This window comes from Oculina patagonica, chromosome 3 (assembly GCF_052425735.1).
Source record: "Oculina patagonica isolate OP01 chromosome 3, crgOcupat, whole genome shotgun sequence".
NCBI classification, from domain to species: Eukaryota; Metazoa; Cnidaria; class Anthozoa; order Scleractinia; family Oculinidae; genus Oculina; species Oculina patagonica.
Genome location: NC_135760.1, coordinates 10,878,790 through 10,889,073, shown reverse-complemented (window position 1 = coordinate 10,889,073; position 10,284 = coordinate 10,878,790). Strand labels below are relative to the sequence as shown.

The following is a 10,284-nucleotide window of genomic DNA, read 5'->3' as shown; positions in this document are numbered from 1 at the left end:
CGATTTTAAGACAAACATCGGGAATTAGAAGTCCTTTGCATGTAATTTCTCGCGCAAATCGAAGCATTTTTGTCTGAGATAGGGTATCACTTTTCGGGTTAAGAGGGAAAATGACATGTTCTTGGTCGTATTGTAAGCTTGTTTTCGTGCTGTGAAATTTCGTGTCATGAGACATCCGCTAAATTGCTCGATTTAAAGCATTTCTCTTAATTATAAAAGGCTTAGCCGAAGCTGTCTAAGCTGCAAAGTACAGGACGCGAGTGGCACGCGATAAGAGCTCGCGCGGCGCAAGGGATTTTTCCCGCGCGGCGCATGCTAGCTCGACACAACATGTCGCTTTTCCCCGCTTTTTTTGGAGTAAAAATCTTCGTGTCAGACGTTTGGCCGGATATATTCATACAATTCTTCGCTGTTTGGCTGCGTGTGAACCGGCAAATTTCAATTTGTTGCAAAATGTTATCATCTCGTAAAGAATACATTTTCCAGATATGAATCTACTTGTTTCAGCTGCCATATTTCAGTTATTTACTGATTTTCATTTCTTTCCCGATACATCTGCGAGATTAACTGGCCATAAAATTAATTTACTCAAGCACGAATGTACAATAAAATTGATGAAAACAATACATAGAAAGGAATTATGCAACATTCCACCGACTGTTATGTACAGGAGAGCAGTTTCTTCCTTTAGCTTATAGACTGCGGGATGCGGGAGAAAACTAGCAAATCTCGGGATGCTTCGATCGCGCGAGAAGCGAGGTTAGGCAGGTTAAGCGAGCTGCGCAAAAAATTAGCTCGTTCTGCATATTCGTGAGTTTTGTATATGACAATACAAACCCTCGGTCCAGCGGTGCATACCAAGAGATTTCGGTTTTATTGTTCGACTGTAAAATGCTATAGATTGTTTTGGAAATCTGTTCTTGTCAATCGCGATCGACAATGTATTAAAAGCTCATGAAAAGCTGGCTACTTTCGATCTGTAGGAAAATCACGTTTATAGCGATGGGCAAACACAGCGACTATGGCGAGAATGCTGGCTAGAAGACTTAACATTACTAGCGAGAAACTCCTAACCTATCAATAAAATAAATTCTATTGATGAAATTCGTAAATCTCTTGATGGGCTAAAAATTATCACAAAACATCTATATATCCATGTTAACCCTTAAAGGGACCGTGTCACGGATTTAAGCCAAACTTAGGCATAGGAAATGACCATCAAATTCGTTTAAATATACAAAATAACCTCTTAAAACAGTGAAGGAACATTTCAATAACACAACAAATACAAAAGAAGGCAAGGATGGTCAAAAGCGACGAAGATTGAAACGGATTGCGATATGGGTTTTTGAAATATGGTCCGGCGGAACAGTTTTCAAAGTTAATCTTGTCTGCTTGTAATTTTAAATTATAACGCCCGGGAGACACATTTGACCGCAATGAAGCTATGTTTTTTTCATTTAGAATCATAGAATTAATTTCTTTGCAAAAATTTAGTTTCATAGCGAATATTTGACAAAATTTATAACATAAAAATAAATTAGCCGTGACATAGCCCCTTTAAAGTTTTTTAAATAGTAGGAAACAAACCTGCATTCAGGAATTTCAGAGAACAGTCTCCATTGTACCGTGTTTGGATATAGAGAGTGAGGAGCTGGGTGATCTGTGTATCTGGGCGAATTTTTCATCTAAGGAATGATCTGCGATCTCCCATAATATAAGAGGCCTTGCGCAAACTCCTCCCCTAGGCCATAAGGGCATATTTTTGTTAGTAATCTATAATTTTTGTTTGGCGTCTCATGGGCAATTAGAGGACCCACGCAAAGATTCTGTCATTTCTCCTCCCCTAGGCCATAAGGGCACATTTTTGTCATCAAGAACGTCCTGTAAAAGAATGTTTCGTTGGGGCCTTATTCCTAAACAGTTGCAAGAATTTTTCAGTTTGCAATAAATAACTTATGATTATTTTCAAGAAAAACCGTTCAGCTGAGTTCAATGGTGGGTTGAAACTTAGGACAACTTAGTCGGACAGCAATAGCGACCGAAAACATTATTTTTTTCTTATTTTCTAAAACAACTAACCAACAAAAACGGGCTGATTTTAAAAATAGAACACCATTGTGTCTCATCCAAAATGCTTTCGAAATTGATTAAAGCTAAGCTTTCAGAGTTTGCGTTTAAAATGCAATCCGCGGAGCAGTGACCGGACAAAGATTGTATAAAACTGAGACTTGGCTTGGGGGCAGATCAAAAAAATCCAAACTGAATTGATAAGACGCCTACCAGTGCAAACGAGATTTTTGTACACAGATGATCACTCCGATCCGTTTTATAATTGATTTATAGACTTTTGTGTGAGTTCCGGTCATGGTTAGTTTGGAGGACTCCGGTTGATAATTTTATTTGCTGTTACCGTTACCTTTAATTTAGGTAAAAGTAGAAATAAAGAAAATTGTTTGATTCATACACTGAAGTTACTCAGCCACAGCCCCCCCTCTTAAAAGAATCACCCACCCCGCCCCCCATGCCCGCCCCCAACCCCGCCCCTCCCATCATCGCCGTCCATTTTTTGAGCCAGCAGGTCAACAACTAGCGGCTAAACCAATGGCAACGAAAACAAACATGGCGGATGGCGGACATTTTGAGACATTAGACTTGTGAGAAATTTTAAGTTATTTGCCTGTTTTAGCAAAGCTTAAATCACTTTGAATAACATTTCAAACAAAGTAGATGTCGTCAACAGGGACTATTCTATTAGAGTGCACAGAGGTGTATAATATTCTAAATCAGGTAAGAAATTTCACTCTCTGTTTTGTATAAACTAGTCTGAAGCAGACTGAATTCTATTGTGGGATTTGTGGATGTCGTCCGAAATTCTTTATTGTGATACTCTGGCCACCTTCATTTCGCCGAATTCCTAACTTTATGATGAACAGTTTGTTGTAATTACCATTAAAGAAAAATAGATGGCAAAGTTGACAAAATATGAATATAGGCTGTGTCTGGCCTGAATAAAAATACAGTTGGGCCCCGATGGGTCCATGAGTTCTCAGAGTTCTGTTATAGATGAGATGAATAAGTGTTTCTGAATTAAAGTGAAACTGTTTTTATTTTCTGAAAACCAGAAAGGCTGACCGTACGATTGAATTGAAATATAATTTGGAAATATGATAGTTCAATCCAACTGTAGGGTCAGCCTTTCTGTTTTACAGTTGCTTGCAATTGTATCTCTACATTTTTGCTGATCAGATGCACCAGGATCTGGTTCCTTTGTTTTGTGCGTTGACCTTTCTAAGGTTTAAAGTTTTGCTTATTTTGTAAGTCTTCTACTCTGTAGAATTTTATTTTATGGCAAACAGAAGTCAACTTTAAGGAAATAGTAAAGTTTATGGATGACATTTTTTGAGGTATTGAAACATAGTTGAGTGGCCTGCTTTGCGACAGCCTTTGTTCACAAATATTTATTAAATAATAATCGCCAATCCCAGTGAATGAATTCTAGCTCAGTAGGTAAGGTAACAGCTTATTACCGTGCAGGAGGTTGGAGCGTATGCACATGCATTAAGTATGTGCATCATAGCTTCATTATTTCCAACTATTAAATAATATAATATTGAATAATTTAATATTGCTGTCCCAGCCAGTTTTAACAAATTTCAGAAAGTCCTGCAGCCCTGCATGCTGCATCTCCTTAACCGCCAATGTTGTTGACAGTAATGCACACTTCAACTATGCTGAAAAAATGATCTTGTTTGAATTCATTTCTTACCGGTGAAGAAAATAGAAAAAAAGTTCTTTTAATCAAACTTTTATTTGCTCTTCTACCAATTATTTATTTAATGCCTTGATCATCAACAATCCCAATTTAATTACTGATTTGTATACTGTATGCAAAAAAGCAATGATAGGAATTTTCCAGTGACAGTAGAACAATTTACCGGTAAAAGTGGATAGGACAGCAATATGAAAATTTTGACCCATTAAACAGTTCATCTGATAAGTAGATTATAAAGTAAACCAAAAACAGTTACTATTCTACAAATTTGTAGAATCTCTAAAAGTTTTCTAAGGGCCTCTTTGTATGATCCCAGTTGACCGGGCTGGCCCAGTTACCGAGATCTCCGCTCGCTCCTATTTTCTCTGTAAAATTTTTGATGTGTTTCAGTGTTCTCCTTATCAGGCGGTAACCGGTAAAATTTACCGCTTGTAACACGACTGTTTACCGCCTAGAATCGCTGAGATATCTTGTAAATTCAACAGGTAAATAACAAAGTAACACCACTTGTTTCACCTTCGTAGTCATGATTGAAAATATAAAATAACAGATTGAAAATAAACAGCGACAAATGCAATATTCATTTACGAATTTGTGCTAGTATTCAATATTCTTTATTTCCCTTCGCTTTCCGAATCTCTGAGGGCTGGTATCAAAGAAAGAACAAGTTTTGCACGATCGATTCTACAATGAAGCGGCAGCAATCCTTGCTGTTCTTCCACTTTGTCCATTGAAAATAAAAACAATCACAAAGGAAAAGAGGAAAAAATAATTCCAGAAGTGAGAAATATTACTTACATATAATAGTTCAGTTTTCCAAAACATGCAAAATGCAGAAAATAGTTGATTGCTTAGTTATGACGCGTGGTGAAGACAAAGGCAGCTTTCGATGTCAAATTCTTTTCATAAGTTCGTAAGTGTTTAAAACCAAAATCCAGATGACAGGTTAAAAGAAGCACTCAGAATACAACTTTGTAACAACGCTGTCGTGAATGCTGAATATTCGAAGCAAAGAAAAAAAGAGCTGCAGCAATTCGTAGCAAAGAGGAAACAGGACCGCCGATTTTTTAAGTAGTACGTCATGTAAGCGACAGCAAATGTATCTCCTTAAAACAACAGAAAATTTTATGCAATTTTTCTTAGGCTGTATAGCAGGCGAAAGAGGTCTGCAAGGCCATAATAAAGTTGTCATGAAATAAAATTCGACCAGCATTTGGACAACATTCTGTTTCATGTAGGTAAACTAGAAAACGGCTGGGATTTACCGGAATTTCTTTACCAGTTTAAAAAGTTTTCTTACCTGTTGTGCTGAAAACTAGGGAGAACCCTGAGTGTTTATATGAGAACGTGGGCCAGCCTGGTTACTGATATCTGGGTTTCTGCAACTGAGATATCGGCACCGGGAAGAAAATTCCCCCATATAGGGGTGGCGAATGGTACCCAGAAAATCCAGGGTCTCGGAAAATTCCGGTCAAATCTCGAAATCTCGGACGATTTTGTGATGAGTCTCGGAGTCTCGTTTTTTGGGGATTTTTTTGTGTCTCGGAGTCTCGAATTTTTGGCCGCAAGGTCTCGGAGTCTCGGATTTTATATTATTTCAAACGAGGAAAGTCCGCTCATTCTCGTCGCCCAGAGGCCGCGATCCTTCTGGTCAGAAGGCATTCTCGTTCCCAGGCAATACCAATGAACTCTACATTAAGTTTCAGACGCCCGTATTGAAATCGCTTGAATACGATTTATATATGTGTACGATCGTGGTCTTTCGAGTATAATGGCGTGACCAGCCAGTATATTCAGTCAAAGATTACGTACACGGAATGTACGGATTACACCGATTACTCATGGTTCAGAATTGGAAACTTTATCCGTATCGCTACTCTAATTATAGCTAACCATATAACTTTAAATGAATAGGTTTTGTCTTACCCTGTTAATCCGATGTTTCGTGCTCTTCGAACTCTGTAGTACCTTGAGTGTCAAGATTGAGTGGTTAGTCTTGTGCTGTACTGCATTCAAGATTAAGACACCTTGCTCTCCTATGCCTTACTTACACTGGAGTATATATAAGTCACGGTAGCGGTGAACTCTCAAGGAAATTCAGCATAGGACAGGAACTGAGAAAGATGCGATGGACTGATATTCAATTCAGGGTGCAAGTAGCTGTACTGAAATAGCAGAATCTCTGACCCGTTTCATATAAAACTCTCCGTAACAATACTATAACAATTTCTTTGATATGAATATTTGGAAAATTTTTAAGAATGATCCAAAGCCTGAGATTTTGAACAGAGTATAAATTTTATGTTAAAATTGCAAATACCATATAATTATATGTTTTAAAATGGACCGTATACATGTAAAGCTCTTTGTTTCTCCAAACGAGAAAAATTGAAAATGAGAGTAAAAAACCGTTACTAGCCAAATGCTCCGATGCTTATGACAGTTCGATGAATGGACGATGCAATACGACGATATGCACAGTATACGACATGAACGGAGATGTAATATGCTAAACCAGTTTAAGAATGTACACAAGAGTATTTTCAGCCTAACAGCGGCGGAAAAACTTGAAATACACAGCCTGGGCCGGAAAAAATATTCAAATAGGAAAAAAAAACAAGAGTGTATGTGCAGCGTGAATCTAATATCATTACGGAATAAACGCTAATGAAAGCTGATAAACTCTCATAGGTTAATGCATCACATGAATGGGATACCGTTACACATGTTAGGTAAAATTCCTGGTTCTCTGGATTAGTCTTGGAATGTTTCCAGATTTAGCTATATTTCCAACGTGGTCGCAAAAACAATGAATTGCGCGCATATAAGAAACGTTGACCTATTTACAAATTGTTTAGCTAGAACACGCAAGTAAGCAGTTATGCATAATCGATTGTTAAAGCTAGCCAAAGCTTTGGTAAAATTCAAGGGCAATGCCAAAACACGTGGAGACCATGCGATCATGTAACCACTTACTTAGACTGTCCACAGCCCTCTATTTTCGTGTTTCTCGATCGATGAGCGCGCAGTGAGAACGGCAAGAGAACTGGACGTTTTTTGCGTTGAAAAATTGAGAGGCTGTGGACAGTCTACCACTTACTCGTTATTCTTAAGCTTTATACTATCTCATACTACGCTACTTACGTTTTCTTTTTTGCCGATGCTTTTCCTTCTCCCCTTAATTAGCTTCTTCGTCCATATTTATCTATGACCCAGTTCTCAAACGTTGGAAAAAGCTGACCAAAACCTTCAAGATTCAAGGGATCAGATCGATCTGGCGACCTTCAAAAAGCTTTTACAAGAGACTGATAATTTCCGACCGGAATCGGGAAGATGTCGTGACGCAAACGTTCGCATAGTATGACAGAGCGTGTGACCTTGGATAGTTAAATGTGGGGTCGTGATAGGTCGTAACAAGGTTGCGAAGTTAATCCATAACTAGCAGCTGGCGTCTTACTGTGAGTACATTTCGCCAATTCTTTACGTCTCACCGTCTCACTAAAAAAATACTAATCTCGGGCTAAATTTTTTACTGTACAGAGTCTCGGGCTCGGTTTTTTACTGCTCAGAGGCTCACAGAGTCTCGGGCTCGGATTTTCTTAAATCATTTAAGTCTCGGTCTCGGATTTTGAAACAAGGGTCTCGGCGTCTCGGCGAGTCTCGGATTTTACCATTCGCCACCCCTCCATATGAACACTCCAACCCGGTCGCCGGGACGCAACTTTAGTTGAGAAAATAGCTTCCCTTTCGTAACTGGGCGGTCAATATGGCATTATTTTGCCTTGTATCTATTTCCACTATAGAAATGTGTGAACCAGCTGTGTAAGTAAAGTAACAATGGTAGAAAAAGCTACGATTATAGTCGCGAAAGATGCAACTTTATGTGTTGCCATTTTGGTTTCGTTTCTTGAATTTTATCCTGTCAACCAGGCTAACTACTATCTCATATATCCAATGCACGCTCTTGGAATAATTAATAAAAATTCTGTTAGCAACAAAGTAAGTTTTTCTTCAGAAAATAAGATACTATTAAGAACCTACATGTATTAATAGCAAAAAATTGTGTTTATTACCCTTTGTCCTAAAGAACCTGTTTTTATATTAGGCTAACCTGGAAAAATTACATGTAGGTTCTTACAAGTGTGTCTTTACTGTTAGTATTGTTTTTTTTTTTTTGCAGATACAATACAAAGACTTGACTACAATGAAAGTCATATTATAACAGCTAAATTTGCACCAAGGGTTAGTTGGTACATTGAGTTGTTGAATTTTATATGAAATTATTTTCAGAGGTCCATTTTGCACCATTCCCTTTGTCACACACAAAGGTTCTTATTTTTTTAGTAAGAATGTGCCATTAGCTGTAAGCAACATGGAAGTTTTTTGTGTCCAGTGCGAAGCGCAGACACAATGCTATAACGCTAACAATTTGGGTAAGTGCTTCATATACAGCAAATTATGTCGTCATACTAACCAAGTCACACTGAGGTTTCTCATACATGTCAGTGTACACAAAGTATTTTGCGGTATTCTTCTCTGGGTAATTGCTGCCGCAGCGAGTGAGCCTGAAGCGAACAAGCGAGGCAGCTCTCTAATCGGCAAAGGATTACTTTATGGGGCCTGCAATCACTTTTTTTTACCAAACGCAAGGAATTGTGGTCGGCGGTAAGATCAAAGGCACAAGGAATTGTGGTTATGCGTGAATGGAAGATTCACGATGCGCAGTGGAGTTCATGATGTGATCCTCGCAATCTTCGCGCTAATGCGGCCTCGTCTCTGGGCCTCGTCTATTTGCGCTTTGCTAGTGACCAGGCGCGATCGAGGCAGGATTGAAAACAAGTGACATCTTTAAGTTAACTGAAACAGTTAAGTACTATGCTTTTCAATGGAAAATTAGTTTAAAAGTTCACTCGAATCAACTCAAAACCCACTTCAGTTTAATTTTACTGCTGTGACTTCCGGTGTGACTTGCAACTTGAAACCGACATCAGGAAGTCCTGTGCGAAACATTGTGTGTCATGCAACAGGGGGGAAAGCCGAGCGTAAAACTTTTTACATAACTACTGCCAGTGCTGTGCATCACCACACATGATTCAAAGTGCACTGACACGAAAGCGGATCTTGGGCAGACTAAATAATAAATCACTTCCTGAGGAATCATGTCATAGTACACGTCTTCATTACTGTCATTAATCCTACAACACCTTGCATTGATCTTGCCCGAACTTTCTAACCTTTGGTTGTAACTGACTAGTATATTTTTTTAAAGAGTTTCAGTTTCTATAAGTCTCCTTTAATTAAACTTCCTTAGTTGATATTACTACAAATATCTGAAATAATACTAAATAAATAATAAATTTTCTAATGTTAAATCTTAGTTCAATTTTACAGTACTTAACTGTTTCAAACATAAAAAGTGTTAAGTTACTTCAAGCATCAGTTCTGCATCGTTCTTCCCCTTTGGCAGCATTTCTACCATTTTGGTACACTAGTAGTTATCGATAATCACTCGTTATTGCCTCGTAACCCGAAGTAAACAACCGATGACAACGTGGAAGAAATGGAACAAGTCTAATTTGAAATAATTAAGACATTTTTAACTACGTCAACAAACATCAACACTTGTGCTGTCTGTTAACTCTCGCGCGCTCAATTGAAGGTAGTCGTTAGCGTCTACCTTGGGCAAATAGGAGATGCAACTAATCAGAGCGCATTCTTTATTTAGGTTGTGCTACAAAAAAAATATACTACATCTACTCCAGATAGCCTTCCTAGATCACCTTGCACCTGTTTATTATTTCAAGGCATACTTTTCTGCTAGACTGTTGAAGCTTGATTAATTTTGACCCTTTCTCCACACCTCTAGTCTATGCCAACAAAATTCTACTAAATGCACTACCATGACCGAGCAATACAATAATGCACAAAGCTCAATAAAGCTCAGCACTAGACACATGTATGCAGTGCAGACATACTTTTTTCTGTGTTAGACTATACTTCAAATAAAAAATACAGTATTCCAACAAATAAAGGACAGCTACTGGTACCTTTTTGATTAAGTGTTTTTTCTTCAGTCAGAATGAAAACTTGCTGGAGCAGTGTACGTAGAATTATAAGCAAATTGTTTTTAATTATTTACTTTTTTATTCTTTATTTATAAATACTTTAATTTTCTTGTTGTCTTTTAGAACGACATTGGTGCTTTCACAGTTCCTCCTGATGCCGTGCTGCAGACCAAGGAACATGTACGTTATAGTTTACGACAGTAACACCAGTTCAATTAAAGACAAAAGTAAGTTGCTAGAAATGGGTGTTGCAATCAAATACAACGTATTTTTATTAAATGCTAGCAATGGTATATTGCAATTACTGAGTTTTGATTGGTTAACAGGCAATGATATATGAGCTCATATACCATTGACCAGAAATATCGTAGCCGATAAGCATCAACGAAGCTGAACATTTGGGGAGCTCAAATATTGCAATTCGTTTGGGTGTTTTTGATAAAA

General features: G+C 38.0%; 2 protein-coding genes and 1 long non-coding RNA gene across 3 annotated transcripts in view; 1 reads left to right on the top strand and 2 right to left on the bottom strand.

Annotated features, from left to right (window-relative positions):
- Positions 1 to 10,022, top strand: part of LOC144646562 (uncharacterized) — a 30,328-nt gene extending 20,306 nt beyond the window's left edge. The window contains exons 2-3 of the long non-coding RNA XR_013569452.1: positions 7,956 to 8,017; positions 9,964 to 10,022. This is a non-coding gene — a long non-coding RNA (uncharacterized LOC144646562). The remainder of the gene's footprint in view (positions 1 to 7,955; positions 8,018 to 9,963) is intronic.
- Positions 1 to 10,284, bottom strand: part of LOC144645835 (nucleotide-binding oligomerization domain-containing protein 1-like) — a 51,149-nt gene that overhangs the window by 4,431 nt on the left and 36,434 nt on the right. The gene's annotated exons all lie outside the window — the stretch shown is intronic.
- Positions 1 to 10,284, bottom strand: part of LOC144646501 (nucleotide-binding oligomerization domain-containing protein 2-like) — a 44,827-nt gene that overhangs the window by 6,018 nt on the left and 28,525 nt on the right. The gene's annotated exons all lie outside the window — the stretch shown is intronic.